The sequence below is a fragment of the Lontra canadensis genome, unplaced genomic scaffold, assembly GCF_010015895.1.
Source record: "Lontra canadensis isolate GAN:19392208 unplaced genomic scaffold, GSC_riverotter_1.0 scaffold20, whole genome shotgun sequence".
In the NCBI taxonomy this organism is placed as follows: Eukaryota; Metazoa; Chordata; class Mammalia; order Carnivora; family Mustelidae; genus Lontra; species Lontra canadensis.
This window is the reverse complement of record NW_022631014.1, coordinates 17519903-17539394: the sequence shown is the minus strand read 5'-3', so window position 1 is coordinate 17539394 and position 19492 is coordinate 17519903. Positions and strand designations below refer to the sequence as shown.

At 41.5% G+C, this 19492-nt stretch overlaps 1 long non-coding RNA gene across 1 annotated transcript in view; it reads left to right on the top strand.

Moving 5' to 3' along the window:
- LOC116869731 overlaps window positions 1-16828 on the top strand; it is an 85249-nt gene extending 68421 nt beyond the window's left edge. Inside the window, exon 3 of the long non-coding RNA XR_004383094.1 lies at window positions 16784-16828. This is a non-coding gene — a long non-coding RNA (uncharacterized LOC116869731). The remainder of the gene's footprint in view (window positions 1-16783) is intronic.
- Window positions 16829-19492: the final 2664 nt, after the last annotated feature.

The following is a 19492-nucleotide window of genomic DNA, read 5'->3' as shown; positions in this document are numbered from 1 at the left end:
CCACATACAAGGCAAGAATTGGGCCATTCATCCCCCAGCATCTCCTTCTGAGAAAAAGGGAGTTTTAAGCAAATCTCCAGGTACATCTGTGTTGAGAGAGGAAAGTGGTATTGTATACAATACATTTATATGCATTCTATGTGCAGTGTTGATGAGATTTTCCTTTTTTTTTTGGAGAAGTTTGACTGTTGTGTAAGTCAGAAATACCTCCTGAGGAAACACACACACACACACACACACACACACACACACACACACACACACATTGACAGTTGCACCACACAGATGCACACAGCCAACCCCAACCCTCACAAACCAGAAACCACACAACCTAAATGACCTAGTGCCTCTGGGAATGAAGAACAAGGTCATAGTTCCTTACAGGACAGGTTCTCTCATTAAATCTCAACACCCATTCCCAAAAGGAATGCAGAATCAGGGTGGATTCCTGCAGACTGAAGCAGACAAGCATTTCTGGCCTTCTTCATCAGTGATGGTTGGTTTGAAAAAGACGAGTTTTATAAAAACCCGACCTGTATGTTCTTCATCCACTTGCAATTAGCAAAAAGATTACAGTATGAGGAATGCATCACACTATACAGTGTTTACACAGGTATTTTGTTCTATTTCAGAAACCAAATGGCAATCAGGGGTTGAGTCAATGGCCCCAGAACAAAACACAGTGGACAAGGACAAAGCTCGAACATTTCATACAAGATCATGCAAGACCATTTTGATCAGGAAACCAAAAATCCAAAGACAAACACTTCTGCCCAGGAAAGTGCTCACTACCATACAGCTTGTAGCTGATGTTGTCATTCAAAAATGCCCTATTGTATCAGGTATCACACTCTCACTTGAAACTCTCCCCACTGACATAATTAGATATATCACCTGAGATGTCCAGGCTCTGAATTTAATAGCTTAGTTCTCTTCAAGAAGAAAACAAAATGTCTCCCTTAGACAAAAACAGTTTACCTTGGAGAGGGTGGGGCTTCTTCCTGTGGCATCTAGCCAGGAAGCTCTTGTACGAGGCACTCCGTGGGAGCTAGGAGTAGACATAGGACCAATTGGGACCCAGTGATGCTGCTCAGCAACTAGCCAGGGAGCTTTGTGGGATGTGGAACAGTGTGGCAGTGTGCTTATGGGTGGTGAGTAAGGATAGACTGAGCTGCTGCTGGGATGTCCTTCTTGGTGGACAAAGAAAGGCAGAGTGGAGGAACAGAAAGGAAATGAGAAACTGGAACTTTGGCTTTCTTTCTTTTTTTTTAAATATATATTTTTTCAGTGTAACAGAATTTATTGTTTATGCACCATACCCAGTGCTCCATGCAATACATGCCCTCCATAATACCCATCACCAGGCTCCCCCAACCTCTCACCCCCCACACCTTCATAACCCTCAGATTGTTTTCCAGAGTTCAGAGTCTCTCATGGTTCTTCTCCCCCTCAAGCTTCCCTCAACTCCCTTCTCCTCTCCATCTCCCCATGTCCTCCGTGTTGTTATGCTCCACGGATAAGTGAAACCATATGATAATTGACTCTCTCTGCTTGACTTATTTCACTCAGCATAATCTCTTCCAGTCCCATCCATGTTGATACAAAAGTTGGGTATTCATCCTTTCTGATGGAGGCATAATATTTGATAGTGTCTATGGACCACATTGTCCTTATCCATTCGTCCTTTGAAGGGCATCTTGGTTCTTTCCACAGTTTGGCGACTGTGGCCATTGCTGCTATGAACTTTGGGGTAGAGATGGCCCTTCTATTCACTACATCTGTATCTTTGGGATAAAGACCCAGTAGTGCAATTGCAAGATCATAGGGAAGCTCTATTTTTAATTTCTTAAGGATTCTCCACACCGTTTTCCCAATTGGCTGCACCAACTTGCATTCCCACCAACAGTGTAAGAGGGTTCCCCTTTCTCCACATCCTCTCCAACACATGTTGTTCCCTGTCTTGCTAATTTTGGCCATTCTAACTAGTGTAAGGTGGTATCTCAATGTGGTTTTAATTTGAATCTCCCTGATGGCTAGTGATGATGAACATTTTTTCATGTGTCTGTTAGCCATTTGTATGTCTTCATTGGAGAAGTGTCTGTTCATGTCTTCTGCCCATTTTTTGACATGATTATCTGTTTTGTGTGTGTTGAGTTTGAGAAGTTCTTTATAGATCCTGGATATCAACCTTTTGTCTGTACTGTCATTTGCAAATATCTTCTCCCATTCCATGGGTTGCCTCTTTATTTTGTTGACTGTTTCCTTTGCTGTGCAGAAGCTTTTGATCTTGATGAAGTCCCAAAATTCATTTTCGCTTTTCTTTTCTTTGCCTTTGGAGACATATCTTGAAAGAAGTTGCTGTGGCTGATATCGAAGAGATTACTGCCTATGTTCTCCTCTAGGATTCTGATGGATTCCTGTCTCACGTTGAGGTCTTTTATCCATTTCAAGTTTACCTTTGTGCATGGTTTAAGAGAATGGTGGAGCTTCATTCTTCTACATATAGCTGTCCAATTTTCCCAGCACCATTTATTGAAGAGACTTTTTTCCACTGTATATTTTTTCCTGCTTTGTCAAAGATTATTTGACCATAGAGTTGAGGGTCCATATCTGGGCTCTCTATTCTGTTCTACTGGTCTATGTGTCTGTTTTTATGCCAGTACCATGCTGTCTTGGTGATCACAGTTTTGTAGTAAAGCTTGAAATCAGGCAATGTGATGCCACCAGTTTTGTTTTTCTTTTTCAACATTTCCTTAGCAATTCAGGGTCTCTTCTGATTCCATACAAATTTTAGAATTGTTTGCTCCAGCTCTTTGAAAAATACCGGTGGAATTTTGATAGGAATGGCATTAAAAGTATAGATTGCTCTAGGCAGTATAGACATTTTAACAGTGTTTATTCTTCTGATCCAAGAGCATGGAATGGTCTTCCATCTTTTTGTGTCTTCTTCAATTTCTTTCATGAGTGTTCTGTAGTTCCTCGAGTACAGATCCTTTACCTCTTTGGGTAGGTTTATTCCCAGGTATCTTATGGTTCTTGGTGCTATAGTAAATGGAATCGATTCTCTAATTTCCCTTTCTGTATTTTCATTGTCAGTGTATAAGAAAGCAACTGATTTCTGTACATTGACTTTGTATCCTGCCACATAACGGAATTGCTCTATGAGTTCTAGTAGTTTGGAGGTGGAGTCTTTTGGGTTTTCATATGAAGTATCATGTCATCTGCGAAGAGAGAGAGTTTGACTTCTTCATTGCCAATTTGGATACCTTTTATTTCTCTTTGTTGTCTGATTGCTGTTGCTAGGACTTCTAATACTATGTTGAACAAGAGTGGTGAGAGTGGGCATCCTTGTCGTGTTCCTGATCTCAACGGGAAGGCTGTGAGTTTTTTCCCATTGAGGATGATATTTGCTGTGGGTTTTTCATAGATAGATTTTATGAAGTTCAGGCGTGTTCCTTCTATCCCTATACTTTGAAGCATTTTAATCAGAAACGGATGCTGGATTTTGTCAAATGCTTTTTCTGCATCAATTGAGAGGACCATGTGGTTCTTTTCTCTTCTCTGATTGATTTGTTCTATCACACTGATTGATTTGTGATGTTGAACCATTCTTGCAACCCAGGGATGAATCCTACCTGATCATGGTGGATAATATTTTTAATGTGCTGTTGGATCCTATTTGCTAGGATCTTGTTGAGAATCTTAGCATCCATATTCATCAGTGATATTGGTTTGAAATTATCCTTTTTGGTGGGGTCTTTGCCTGGTTTGGGGATCAGGGTAATGCTGGCTTCATAAAAAGAGTCTGGGGGCTTTCCTTCTGCTTTAATTTTTTGAACAGCTTCAGGAGAATAGGTGTTATTTCTTCTTTGAATGTTTGGTAGAATTCCCCAGGGAATCCATCAGGTCCTGCACTCTTGTTTTTGGGAGGTTTTTGATCACTGCTTCAATCTCGTTACTAGATATTGGTCTACTCATGTTGTCAATTTCTTCCTGGTTCAATTTTGGAAGTTTATAGTTTTCCAGTAATGCATCCATTTCATCTAGGTTGCTTAACTTATTGGCATATAACTGTTGATAATAACTTCTGATGATTGTTTCTAATTCCTTGGTGTTAGTTGTGATCTCTCCCTTTTCATTCATAATTTTATTAATTTGGGCCTTCTCTCTTTTCTTTTGGATTAGCTTGGCCAATGGTTTATCGATCTTATTGATATTCTTTCAAAAAACCAGCTTCTAGTTTCATTGATGTGTTCTACTGTATCTCTAGTTTCTATCTCATTGATCTGTGCTCTAATCTTGATTATTTCCCTTCTTGTGTGTGGAGTTGGCTTAATTTGTTGTTGATTCTCCAATTCTTTAAGGTATAGAGACAGCTGGTGTATTCTGGATTTTTCTATTATTTTGAGGGAGGCTTGGATGGCTATGTATTTCCCCCTTAGGACTGCCTTTGCTGTATCCCATAGGTTTTGGACTGAAGTGTCTTCGTTCTCATTGGTTTCCTTGAATTGTTTAAATTCTTCTTTGATCTCCTGGTTGATCCAAGCATTCTTAAGCAAGGTGGGCTTTAGCTTCCAGGTTGTTTGAGTTCCTTCCAAACTTTTCCTTGTGGTTGAGCTCCAGTTTCAAAGCATTGTGATCTGAGAATATGCAAGGAATAATCTCAATCTTTTAGTATCAGTTGAGCCCTGATTTGTGACACAGTATGTGGTCTATTCTGGAGAAGGTTCCATATGCACTTGAGAAGAATAAGTATTCTGTTGTTTTAGGGTGGAATATTCTGTATATATCTATGAGGTCCATCTGGTCCAATGTGTCATTCAATGCTCTTGTTTCTTTATTGATTTTCTGCTTGGATGATCTGTCTATTACTGAGAGTGGCGTGTTAAGATCTCCTACTATTAATGTATTCATATCAATATGACTCTATCTTGATTAACAGTTTTCTTATGTAATTGGCTGCTCCCTTATTGGGGGCATTAATATTTACAATTGTTAGATCATCTTGGTGCATAGTCCCTTTAAGAATGATGTAGTGTCCTTCTGTATCTCTGACTACAGTCTTTAGTTTAAAATCTAATTTGTCTGATATGAGAATCGCTACCCCGTCCTTCTTTTGAGGCACATTGGCATGAAAGATGCTTCTCCATCCCTTCACTTTCAGTCTGGGTGTATCCTTAGGTTCGAAATGGGTGTCTCGTAGACAACATATGGATGAGTCCTGTCGTTTTATCCAATCTGCAACCCTGTGTCATTTTATGGGTACATTTAGGCCATTCACATTGAGAGTGATTATTGAGAGATACATTTTTTTATTGACATCATGTTACCTGTGAAGTCTTTGTTTCTATAGATTGTCTCCATATATTTCTGTTCAATGATATTCTTAGGATTTTCCTTTTTTATAGAACCCTCTTTAATATTTCCTGCAGTGTCGACTGGGTGGTCGCATACTCTTTTAAACCTTGCCGGTCTTGGAAGCTCTTTCTCTCTCCATCCATTTTGAATGTCAGTCTTGCTGGATAAAGTATTCTTGGTGGCATGTTCTTCTCATTTAGTGCCCTGAATAAGTCTTGCCAGCCCTTTCTGGCTTGCCAGGTGGACAGGTCTGATGTTATTCTGATGGGCTTTCCTCTGTACATAAGGAGCTTCTTTGTCCTGCCTGCTTTCAAGAGCTCCTGTCTATAATTATGATTCACCATTTTCACTATCAGGTGTCTTGAGGTCTTTCTAGATTCTATGATCTTGGGCGGAGACCATTCTGCTTCTAGTACATGAACGCTGGTTCCATTCACAAGATTGGGAACGTTTTCAAGGAGAATTTGTTCAACTATATCTTCTAGTCTTCTTTCTTTCTCCTCCCCCCTCAGGGATTCCAATAATTCTGAATTTGGAATGTTTCATGGCGTCATTTATTTCCGTAATTCTGTTCTTGCAGCTTCTAAGCTGTTTATTCCAGGCATCCTCCTGATCCTTTTTCTCTATATGTTTGTCCTCCAGATCACTAATTCTATATTCTGTCTCAGTTTCCCTAGCTTTTAGAGAATTTAGATTAGATTGGAACTCGTTAAGAACATTGTGAACATCATCCCTGGTGGCTTTCACTTGTGCCCTAATCAATCCCATTTTATCATCCATAGCTTTCTCAAACCTAGATATTGCCTGGATAATTATTAGCCTGAATTCCCTTTCTGACATATTGTCTATGTCCATACCCATTAGCTCTGTTGCAGAAGGCCCAGTCTCTGAGTTTTTCTTCTGTTGGGCATTCCTCCTCCTAGTCATTTTGGTGAGAGATGGCTGAATGGATGTGTAGCTGAATCTATTGACCATGGTACAGGCAAGGTGCACCCTGGAACGCTTCTAAGCAATCAAGAGTCCCCACCCAAAAGAAAGAAAAAAGAAAAAAAAAAAAGAGAGAGAGACAGGAAAAAAAGGATAAAATGAAAGAGAAGGCCCAGCCCAAGGTAAGATTTATGAAGTATACAAACAAAAATGGACAAACAAAAAGACTGACAAAAGTAGATGACAAGAGGAAAAAAAATAAATATATAAAAACAACAAAAAAAGAGAACCTCATCAAAAAGAACCCAAACTATAAGATTTATATACTACCAGGACAAAAACAAATACACAAAAACACTGGTAGGAGAAAAAGATGGAAGAGTGGTTATAAATTCTCAGTGTGGGTGAGGAAGGTTATTTTGATTCTTCCTGGATGTATCTTGATATCTTTGTTAAAGGACTCAACTTTCCTAAGATAAAGGGGGATTAAAGACTAGTTTACCTATAGGGGTAGCATTGATTGGGGAAAAGGGATTACCTTGATGCTTAACTCTATATGAATATTAAGAAAAAAAGAATAAACTAAAATAAAATGAAATAAAATTTAAAAAATTAAAAAATATAAAAGCAAAAGAAAAACACAAGTATATATATCAAAAAGTTCAGGTTAGAAGGTTATTATGGTATTTGATGTACTGGACATCTCACTGTGATGGTAAATAGGTTAAAAAGTTATATATTAAAAAAAATGAACCAGAATTGTGGGAATGAATTAAAAATAAAAGTTTTATCTATGAAGTAGTGGTGGTTGTCCTCTTGTCTTTTCTTTTCTTTTTTTTCTTTTTTCTTTTTTTTTTTTTTTGGTTGGCTTTCTGGGGGAGGGGCCTGCTGCATGGGTTTTCAGGCAATGTCCCTAGAGTTAGTCCTCCTGCCCCCATCAAGGGGGTGGGCTCTGAGGAAACCGGTTTTTCAGGCTTTTGTTCTCTGGAGGTTTTTTTGTTTGTTTGTTCATTTGTTTTCTCTCCCCTTGGCAGCTTTTGATGGTTTTTGGAGGTTTAGAGGAAAGCAAACTGCACCCAGACCTCCCTCGCAGAGAGAAGCTGCAGTCTGTTCCCCTTTGGGTGCTCCAGATCACATAAATTCCCCCTTGGCCACTGGCAGAGCATGTTCTCAGTCATGGTCTCTGGGGTCAAAGGAACTCCCACTTGTACTCCAAAACCTCGATAGCTGTGGCTGTCTGGGTAGCTCCAGACTGCCAGGGAGGTCCCAAGCAGGGAGAGCACAATGAGATTTTCCCACTGGCCCGGGCTGGGAGTGCTTAGATTCTCTGCGGTCTGAGAGAGCTCCGGCTGGTGCCTGCATGCACCTCTCTCAGGGGGGCATGTGGGGTGCGACTCAGACTCTGGTAGCCGGCACACATATGGAAAGTGTGAAAGGCTGTGCCAGCCTGCACACACCTCTCTTGGGGGGGGGGGGCTTGTGGGGTACAACTCAGGCTCTGGTAGTGTGGAGCATAGAGAGTGCAAAGGCTGTGGTTCCGCTGGCTGGAAAAGCTCCCTCACTCTCCTGGGAGCTGCCACCCATGCGCTCTCAGGTGCGCTGGCAGCTCAGGGACCAAGATGGGGCTTCTCCGCTGCACTCTCTCTGGCTCAGTGCCAGGGGTGGCTGTCCTCGGTCTGGGGACTTAAGCCCCTGTCCCTAATTGCCCCGATTCCCACAATTTCCCCCCATGCTCCTTTGCTCTTTTTGAGTGCTTTCATCCAGACTCCGAGTTAATGCTGGTCCCCAGTCACAGGGCACTCTCATATTGGGGTATTATTTTCCAATGGGTCGCTTCTGGTGGCTCCCTCCCCCTTTTGTTTATCTTCCAATATCAGTCCAATGTTTCCACTCTGTTTTATCTGCCCACTGGCATCTTCTGCCCCCGTAGAGATCCAGAAGTGTATAATTCTAATCTCAGGCTGATTTCATGGGTGATCAGAGTTCTTTCATAGGTAATCAGCTCACTTTAGGGTACAGGTTGAAACAGCACCTCCTCCTAGTTCCCCTCCATCTTGTTGAAAAGACCTTTGGCTTTCTTGCTACAGGGAAACTATTTGGTATGAAAGAGTCAGTCTAAAAAAGGATTAACCCTAACATGCATGCTATGTTGTAATGACAGAGTCCCATTACCTCTCCTGCATCTTTGAGGTTCAGCTAAATGCCACTCAAGTCTTTGTACACCAGTTCTTCTCCCTGGATGCCCATAGGCTGCTACTGTACTGATCATGTCTCTGTAAGATTTTCTACTTTAGTGGGAGACTGAAATCAATCCTAGGCAAATATCCTATTATAGTTGTTCACGAATCAATTATCCTAAAGGAAATCACTTATGGAAGACTTGAAATACTGATATACCATTTTAAAATGCCCGTTTTTCTTTTTCTTTTCATTGAAATTCAAATTTGTTAACATATAGTGTAGTTTTGGTTCAGGAGTAGAATTTCATGATTATCCATCATGTGGTATCCATGTTTCCCTTCCAGTCTTCCCATCCTTTGTATTATATGTGGTGTGTGTGTGTGTGTGTGTCTGGGCATGTTTGTGTGTGTCCATGTATGTCCACTAAGTTATGGACTTATTATCCTGTACAGACCATCGAGCCAGTGGAAGGTTCATTATGGAGATGAGCCAAGGAGCATGGGCTGACACTCTAACCCATCTGTGCTGGGGATTTGCAACAAGGGTGTTAGGCACCAAGCTTACAACTGAGGTTTCCATTGAGTTCCTATTTCCCACTGTCCCTTGGGCGTGTGATTGCAGGAGCCGAGCATTTGTAAGGCTTATGCAAATGTCCTCAAATACACTGAAATCTCTCGTGGCTTCTTCTCTGCTTCAACCACAACCAAGAAATGACCCCAGCACTGACAGATGTTACTTGCACTATCTTGCATGGGCCCTCTCGTCCCTTAGAATCTGTGGGCTGACCAGGACCATGCGAGCTTTCTAGGTGCATTGCACATCAGTGCTTGGCCTTATAAGCTCTGAAGTGCCCCTATAACTACCCTGCTTTATGAGGCCACGGAGGCTTCCTTCTAATGTTTTGGCAGTCTAGAGGATCTCTGTGGACTCTGATAACTACCAGTCATGGATTTAGATGCAGAAACTCCCTTGCTCTCTAATGACCCTGTGGCTGAGAGAGAAGTGCAAGTCAGTAGCCCAGAACATCAATAGTGGGACCTAGGCCTTGATTCACATTGTGACCTTTCCATGTAGGAAGTCAAGAGCTAGGGCCACTCATGTCGGCTCCATCTCTGGTCATGGAAAGGAATACTGAAACATTCCCCAGATACAAATGCAATGAAGGAGGAATGAGTCAATGTAGGCAAAACATGCACATGAGGAGTGTTTTCATTTTTCTCTTTAGAAAGCCAACCCTTGCACAGTGCTGGTTAAGTGAGAAAGAGCTCCTGAGGAAATACACACACACATACACCCCCATACACTCATGCAGTCATGTTTACAATCATGCTGCGTAGACTCCTACATAGACAGCCTTCCACCCTCATACACAAAAACCACACCTAATTTAACGACTTCCTTCTAGAGTCTATGGAACATGGTTATAGTTTTTACAATAGAGGTGGTTTATATCACATCCCCTACCCACATTGTCTGTGGGAACCTGGACCCTGAGTGTTTCTCCAAAGGAGTCAGGGCACCCCCACCTTCTGCATCACTTAGATTGTGTGTGAAAAAGGACTGTCTCTAGGGTATGTACAATTTTGTGTTCCTCCTGCCTCCATCTGCAAATAGACAAAAGAACCACTGTGAGGATCACACCCTTGTATACTGTGTTTTCCAATGATTTCAGGAAACCAGAACATATACAGGGTCGATGGCTCCCCCAAATTAAAGAGGACACCTATGGAAAAGGCTTGAGCTCTCCATGGCAGTAGTCTATTCTGATCAGCAACCACAACATTTTCAGGAAACAAAAGTTTCTGTGAATTAAAAGGCTTGCTACTATACATGTTGTAACTGATACTGTCATTTGTATTATCTTTTGTTTTAGCTCTCAGTTGGTTATAGATATGCACTCAACGTGGCCCCAAACAAGGAAATTGCATATAGGATTGCTACTGTATGTTTTGATTCTCCTACCTGAATAGTATTGAGAAATGAGAGAGGGAGAGGTAGAGAGAGGTAGAGAGAGAGAGAGAGAGAGAGAATGTGAGAGATTTCTAACTCAGAAAGGGAAAGATAACCTTAGCTTGAGGAGAGATGGGATGCCTTCCTCCAACCTGTCATAAGGAACATTCTCCACTGCACGCTCTGGAGGATCTGGAGGACACAGAGGAACTATCAGGACATTGCTTGTGTTGCTCAGGAATTATTCAGGGAGCTTTGCTTGATGTGAGCACAGAGTCGCAGTGCATGGGTGTGATGGGTGAACAAGTAAGGACTGAGCTGCTGCTGGGCCCAACTACTTGGGGGACGAAAAAATGCAAAGCAGGGGAGTAGGAAAGTCGTGAGAAACAGAATTTTTGCTTTTTTAGCTAAGGGGCTCGAATCAGTGTGAAATAGTCAATGTGAAGTACGGCAAACACGAACTGCATGGCTTGTTTCCATGGCAGAGTCCCGTGATGCATCCTACCCAGTGTAAATTCCCTCTTCTCCACATATTAAAGGGCTATTTCAACTTCCATGTGTACAGTCATACAGGTTCTCTTTTCATCAGCTAGTCCTTTGGTTTTTCCTTGTTTTCCTGGGATGTAATATTCATAGTATTTATGTTTCTAATGATCTGTAAGCATACCCTCAGGAGTGTTAATGTCATTCAGAATTCTTTGTATCCATTCCTACAATTTACCCACAAAACTGTTTCACCAGGTCGAAAATGTCTCTGTACTCATGAGGAAATAACTCCACCTTCCCCCCTGCCTCTAGGCCTTAGTACCTCTCAGTGGAATCCTCCAATATAGGTCTTTCATGCAAATTCCAGTTTCATGCAAATTCCAGACTCATGCTGCTAGGAACATAGGTGTAAAGATCATGTATGTTGCCATATCAAGGATCCTTGACATATGCATTTGTCAAAACTCATAGTACGTCAAATCACAAAGCATGCATTGTAGTGTCAATTATGCACTGAGAATGAATAAAAATACATCGATGTGGTTGCACTGATTGTAAAAAATGTACTGTCCCCACGTAGGAAGTTATTCCTAGGGGGAACTTGAGGGGTAGCTAGTGGAAATTTTCTGTATTGTTTTCTGTATTATTCTGTATTATTTTCTGTATTTCAGCCTTTATGTTCATCTAAACCTGTTCCAAATCCTGTCCATTAAGTTTTAAAGGTTTGGAAACAGTGACTTAGGGAGAGATCTATATCTCCCTATATTCCAGATTCAGATAAGTTCTAAGATTTACCTAGAGATGTTGTTTCTTTTTTTAAATTAAAAAAATTTTTTTTCAGTGTTCAAAGATTTGTTGTTTATGCACCATACCCAGTGTTCCATGCAATATGTGCCCTCTTTAATACCCACCACCAGGCTCAACCATCCCCCCATCCCTCCCTTCCAAAACCCTTAGGTTGTTTCTCAGAGTCCATAGTCTCTGATGCTTTGTCTCCCCCTCCGATTTCCCCCAATTCACTTTTCCTTGTTGTTTCCTGTAAGATTGAATCCAACTTTGAGTTCAATACTACCACTAGTTGACTTAGTAAATTTAAATTTGTACACATGAAATTACAGAAAAATATGCCATCACATTTTTTTTTTTTTTTTGCTTTCTCATTAACATAAGTTACTTAGTGAGAGAGAGAGAGAGTACTCTGGATCAACATCATGAAGAAATTTCCACAATAACTTCTTTTGGCTTATCAGTGGGTTGGACCTTATTGTGGGGCCAGAAGCAGCCTTGTCTGGTCTGTCTATTGATGATAGGTGATTTTCCTGAGTTGGCTGGCACATTGTCTTCTGTGTCCTCCAGACACAATCCTGGGAAACAGGTAACAGAGGAGAAGGCTGTTGGCAAATTACAGGCAGAAGACCAGAGGGAAATTCATCATACTTTATATATGGTTCAGTCCTCTGATGCCTTCTTCCTCAGCTGCCCAGCAGAGACTCATGGATCAAAGTGGGAGTTATGAAGATGGTACAGAGTGTGTGCACTTAAAACCCCCCACCAAACAGGTTAACAGGTTTTATGGGAAAATACATTTCTTTAGCTGAGATGCTAGAGAAATGCCACACAGCACAGTGAGCATATGTGATTGCCTAGGGTCACATTCCACTTCAGAGGACCACGTCCCTCAGATATTATGGGGACACCCCTGTACCTCAGTTCCCTCATCTAGGATGTGGAAATGAGGCAACAACTTATTTGGCCCAAGTAAAGCCTAAGGAAAGGAAAGGACTGGTGCTTGACCATTGTTCTGTAAGTGTCCAGCTTTTAAATGACTAGAGAATGAGCTGGGCACTTGGTAATGGGTGATGCCAGATAGGGAAGTTGGATGGCTCCACAGCAAGGGAGGACTGAAGCTTAATGCTTAGCCTTGTCCTTAGCCATGGGACAGATAGGTCACAGCTCATGGGGAATATGTATTATGGTCTGCTATGATCTCACATCAGCAATGTTAACATGGTAGCAAGCAGGGATCCTCACCCATGTTTTACAGTGAAGCTGCTGGAAAATTCATCATAATTGTTGAAACTTAGGGAAGTTAAAATGTGAGGAGCAGAAGAAACTTGCCCAGAGTAGCCACAGTGATGAATGATGGATCTGGAGCAGGAATGTAGTTAGATCCAGGGCATGGGAATCCCTGACTACCTGAGACCTGCCTGGGGCTCTTGTGAAAATGTCCCAGCCCCCTGAACCATGATTCTCTTCAGTTTATCCATGCGTCTTGCCCCAAGCTTTCTATGGCGTAGGGTGGGTGCCCTGGAAGAAGCATCTGAACAGAGAAAAATCCAAATCTTAACTCAGCCTTATAACTCTATGAATCAGTCCCTGACTCCAGAATGGTGTAATGAATTAAATCTGTGATTCTCAGCCACTTGATTTTGATCTGGCAAAGGTCTGAGGGGCTTGGACTAAGGCCTGGTCAAGAGCAGGCCTGGCTACCCTGGCTCGGTGCGCACCTACCTGCTCCTTCTGTCCTCCTACACATCCTGTCCCCAGTCTCAGTATTGCTCATCCTTTCCAGATCACACAATGATCTGGAATTTCCTCCTTTTGGAAGATTCCCTCTATAGGCACAGCCTGCAGATCCCACCCCTGGACTCTCTTTGAGAACATCAGGCAGACACTCCATCAGTCAGTTGCAAAATATTCATTCCATTGGGACAATGACACTGTCCCTTCTCACCAACAGTCCCCAGCATCACTCAAACAGCCAATGAATGTGTCCACAGTAACCCACAAAATTCCATAAGAATTTCCAGTTTCATTCCTTATGAAAACCCCTGTGTTCAGACTGCTAATAATTGCCCTCAGATTCTGACACATACTTTGAGGAAGACTTGACCAGTAATTTCCCTCTAATTCTCCAAAGTAATGCTGCAGTGGCAACATCCTCCTGATCCATTGAAGGCAGTATGGTGTGTTTCTGTGTGTTCTCTGTAAGAATGTGTACAACACTGGTAATTGGAAATAGAACATTTTCCTAAATATCAGGAGAGTAAAAGCAGCCAACTTGATAGAAGAATGACAAGCATACAGTAATGCGAAAATTATAAAATACATTTAGGTAACCCCATAGACCACTGGGAGGGTGCAAAAAAAGAAGTTAAGTATATCTTAGTGAGAGTTACCTAGTCCATTTGATGAAACAGCCCTTAGAACATGAATATGTACATACCTGTGAACAACAATCCAGATTTCCCATCGTAGGAAGCCTCTTCACTTATTATTACTCAGCTTCCTCTCAGGGCAGAGAGTGACAGTTGAAATGAAGGGCACAGGATATATCATCACATTCCCATGGCGATGGGTCATTGTACAGCTTTCCGAGTGATTGTGCCTCTACACAGTATGGGTCCAGATGCTGCGCTCAGTGTCTGTCTCCATATTCATGTGTGGCCTTAGGAAGACAGATTGGTTTCACAAACTGATCCCAAGCCCACATATGGTTATTCTGTTTAACAAGTTCTGTGAGAGAAAATATCCTGCAAGCCAAGTAGAGCTGACAGAGAAAATTTCAGTGTGATTCACAGAGTAAAGCTAGCATGTGAAGAATAAAGAGAAGATTCCTTCTTGGTCTAAAACACCATTTCCACCCATTTTCCCTATTCCTGAGCTACCAGACATTTCTAGAACAAACAGTGAAAATTACTTGCAGAGGAGGAAAATAAGCAATAGTAGAATATTGAATTTTAAATGTCATATTTTCTTTGTTTCAGCATATGATTTTTGAATTATAGATATTTTCTTACTCTCTGTTGGTGTACATTTATTTTTCTCCCTGTACACAGTAAATCTATGCTTTAGGTTAACTCATTTGTGTGAATTCCCTGAACATCTTCCCTTGTCTGTCTGCATATGGAAGAATGGTTATTCTCTGAGTAATGAAGAAAAAACAATATGTGTTCACCAGCAGGTTGGGGGAAAGCACATAATCAGTGCATTCCTAAACATATTTCAGATAAGCAACACTCTGGGATTTTATGTGTGCTCTGGCTCCTAATCCTAAATTAATCACACCCCTTCTGATCCTGTGGCTGTGAAAACTTGCCATGGAAGTCATGTGCCCATCCCCCAACCAAATTATAAGTGAGCATGATCGTATAAAGAAGAGAGTGTTGCCAATTTAAAGCACATTTCTCAGTGGAAAGAAGGCTAGGTTGTGGAGAAAGGGGAACCCTCTTACGCTGTTGGTGGGAATGGAAGATGGCACAACCACTTTGGAAAACATTATGCAGGTTCCTCAAAAAGCTACAACCAGAGCTACCCTATGACCCAGCAATCACACTACTGGGTATTTACACCGAAGATACAGAGATACTGAAAAGAAGGGCCACATGCTCTGCAATGCTCATAGCAACAATGTCTATGAGAGCCAAACAGTAGAAGGAGCTGAGATGCCCTTCAAGACAATGGATAAAGAAGATGTGGTCCATATATACAATGGAATATTACTCAGCCATTAGAAAAGATGAATACCCAACGCTTGCATCAACATGGATGGAACTGGAGAAGATTATGTTAAATGAAATAAGTCAAGCAGAGAAAGACAATCATCATGTGGTTTCACTTGTTTGTGGAACATAAGGAGTAGGATGGAGGACATTAGGAGAAGGAAGGGGAAAATGAAAAGAGGGAAACCATGGGTGGAGAAGAACCATGAGAGATGATGGACTCTGGGAAATAATCTGTGGATTTTAGAGGGGAGGGAGTGGGTGTATCGGTGAGCCCATATGGGTGATGGGTATTAAGAAGAGCACATATTGCATGGAGCACTGGGTGTTATACACAAACAATGAACCATGGAACACTATATAAAAAACTAATGCTGTGCTGTAGGGTGAGTAAGAAAAAAAATGATAATGAGGTCTTTCCTAAACTGAAAAAAAGTCAGGCTGAAAGGGTTGAAAGAACCACTGTGTTTTATGCTACATTGAAGAAATGTAATCAAACCCCCCCCACAAAAATAGGAAGGAAAGGGAAAGAAATGGTAACAAGATTTTAAAATTTCTTCATGCACATACTAGTTTAAAACATTGCCACTAGCAGGATTACCACTCCAAAATCTGTGATACATGACATATCTCTCTGGACAAGGCCAAGGCAAGTATATAGGTTGGCCTCCTGCCTCCATCACTATGTGGTGCCTGAAGAGTACACAGGTTTAGCAGGTCTTTGAGAGTGATGATAAGAGCATGAAACTCATCATCTATCTTAAGTGTTGCTCTGTCAAGCAATCTTATTCTCCACTCATACATTAAGTTGCATGACTGGGATAACCCTAGAAATTTCTGCACTTTTTCCATTGAACAGTGCACATGTTTGTATCTACTAAGGGATTTGTGAACAGGGTGTCTGGAGATCACTTTCCCCTTCAGCCTTGGAGCTTAGTGGTGAATGAGGTCAAACTTATTTGGTTCCTTCCAGCTCTTTGCTCACCTGAAGCATGATGGGTAATACTAAAGTAGCATAACGCTGTCTCCAGGCACAAGTCCATTTATCCTCCTCCCCTCAAATCTAAATTCCTAAATCTCTCACAAGAAAATGCTTTCTTCTTAAAGTGGACAGCATAATGGAACCAGCAACAAACATGATTCAACTGAAGAGAATCCATGTAGACGCTTCCTACATTCTCATTGATTTGGGTTTCTATGTATTTGCCCACAGGAATCTCAATGTTTTGGATTTGTGGATGCAACTGCAGGCCTGGTTGGGGATGCTGAGTAGTTTCTGTCACAAGAACCCATTTCCATTCTCATTTGGGAGAGTGGTGAAGGGAGCACACTGTGGTAAGTTTCCCTCTCAGGTTCCAACATTTGCATTTGTTCTGCAGGGTACAGTGAGGCCCTGAAGAATCTGAGCATGATAAGAATGTGGAGCATAACAAATAGCATGGAGGACATGGGGAGTTAGGAGAAGGGAGTTGGGGGAAATTGGAAGGGGAGGTGAACAATGAGAGACTATGGACTCTGAAAAACAATCTGAAGGGTTTGAAGATGTGGGGGGGTGGGAGGTTGGGGAAACCAGGTGGTGGGTATTAGAGAGGGCACGGATTGCATGGAGCACTGGGTGTGGTGCAAAAACAATGAATACTGTTATGCTGAAAATAAATTTTAAAAAATGATTTAAAAAAAAAAGAATGTGGACTGAGCAACTACCACCACATTCCTGCTGAACAAAGGAAGGCAAAGGGAAGCAACAGGTAAGAGAAACATAATCTTACACTTTTAACTTGAGGAAATCTAATCAATGAGAAATAGTCAATCTAAAAAGGGGCAAATGCCAAAATGCCTGTTGGTTTTAATGATGGAGTCACATGCCCCCTGGCTGCTTGAGGTCCAGCTAAATTGCAACTATATGTTTCACTTTTCTAAGACTTTTCCAAAGACCAGGAAGCACTTGAGCAGAAGTCAAAAATAATCAGCTATGAAGGAAATCCAAAGCCCAGTCAGGGTGACCCGACATTTCATACCCGCAGACATCTCTCATCCAAAAGACAGATAAGCATTGGTGAGGATGTGGAGAAATTAGAGCCTTTACACGCTGTGGGCAGGAACAGAAAAGGGTATAGTAATTCGGGCAAGAGTCTTGCAGGAATTTAAATAGTACAACCCAGGTACCACGTGACCCAACAACTCCCCTCCTAGGGATATACCTAGAAGAACTGAAAGCATATGGCCACACAAAATCTTACCCATGAATGTTCCTAGCAACATTATTCATAATCATCCCAAAGTGAAATCAACCCAAATGTTCTTCCCCTGAGAACAAACTGTAGAGTATTTATACAGTGGAATACTGATCAGCCAAATAAAAGACAGGAAGAACCCATTCATGCTACGACATCGATGGACTTTCAAAACATTATGCTAAATAAAGAAGGCAGGCACAAATGGTCACACACTTCATTATTCCATTTATACCAAAGGTCAAAATAAGGAAATCCTTGGAAGGACAAAGTACATTCCTGTTTCCCTGGGCCTTAGAGGTTAGGGTAAATGAGGACTCTCTGTGAAGGAGCAAGAAATTTCTGGTGCAGGGATAATGTACAACATCTGGAACCCATTGTTGTAATGTTGCACAATTCTGTGAATATGCTAATAAAAACCTCACAAACAACAAATATGAAACTGCACACCTTAAAAGGTGACCTACAGTGTCTGTCAACTTTCTCTCAGGAAAGCTCTTACAGTGATTAAGTGTACATCATCGTAACAGAAAGTAAAACCCAGGGGGCACCTGGGTGGCTCAGTGGGTTAAAGCCTCTGCCTTCAGGTCGGGTCATGGTCCTGGGGTCCTGGGATCGAGCCCCACATTGGGTTCTCTGCTCGGTGGGGAGCCCGTTTCGCCCCGCCCCGCCTCTGCCTGCCTCTCTGCCTATTTGTGATCTCTGTCTGTCAAATGGATAAATAAAATCTTAAAAAAAAAAAAAAGTAAACTCCAGAATGGAGTATGGAATGTTGTCCTCTCACATTGAGGCCTCTGACTTATGGGAAATGAACAACCATATTAATTCTACTAGTGAGCATTCTAAATACAAGACCCACTGAAATAATCAAGAGGATTTCCATGTTTCAATTTTGGAGAAAAACGAGATCATCTAAACTGAAAAAAGATCACAATTTCAGAACAGAATCATCATAACTCAGGCAGAGGGTAGGTCAGCAAAAGCAAACTGAACTAAAACAAACCAAAACAAAACAAACTCTACCACTTCCTAGGAAAGGTTTTGAATGGAGTGATTGATCCTCTGAATATGAAATTAGACCCACATTTCTTATGGTTCCACCAAAAAGGTGACATGAAAAATGATACAGCCCAGGTAATGGTGTATCTTTTGAAGGTATCCGTTTTTGAGAGCAACAATATCAAGACATAGATCCTGTGCAATCATGAAGTATTGGATCTTCCAGAATCCCAGAGAAAAAACTCAGAATTCAGATTCCATTTCATAGGCATTGCACTGAGTCCTCCTTGTAGTGGGAGCATCAAAAGGGATGCTATGACACATAGTGAAAAGTTCAAAGCATGCAGTATTTCACAAGGCTATTTGTCATAGAGAACAAAGTGGTGGTTATTGAAGTGGAGCTGAGTGGAGGGAAGGGCAAACTGTGTGAAGGGAATTTAGAGTACTCTGATCTTGATGAGCAAGGAATAATGCATCGAATTATACTGTAATTAAGAGAGAAAATGAAATTACCCTGGAATTAAGGGAATATCCTGGAATTAAGAGAAGAAGATGTAATGATATAAAGTGAAATCAAACCAAAGAACCAAGATGTCCTTCAACAGATGAATGGATAAGGAAGATGTGGTCCATATACACTATGGAGTATTATGCCTCCATCAGAAAGGATGAATACCCAACTTTTGTAGCAACATGGACGGGACTGGAAGAGATTATGCTGAGTGAAATAAGTCAAGCAGAGAGAGTCAATTATCATATGGTTTCACTTATTTGTGGAACATAACAAATAGCATGGAGGACATGGGGAGTTAGGAGAAGGGAGTTGGGGGAAATTGGAAGGGGAGGTGAACCATG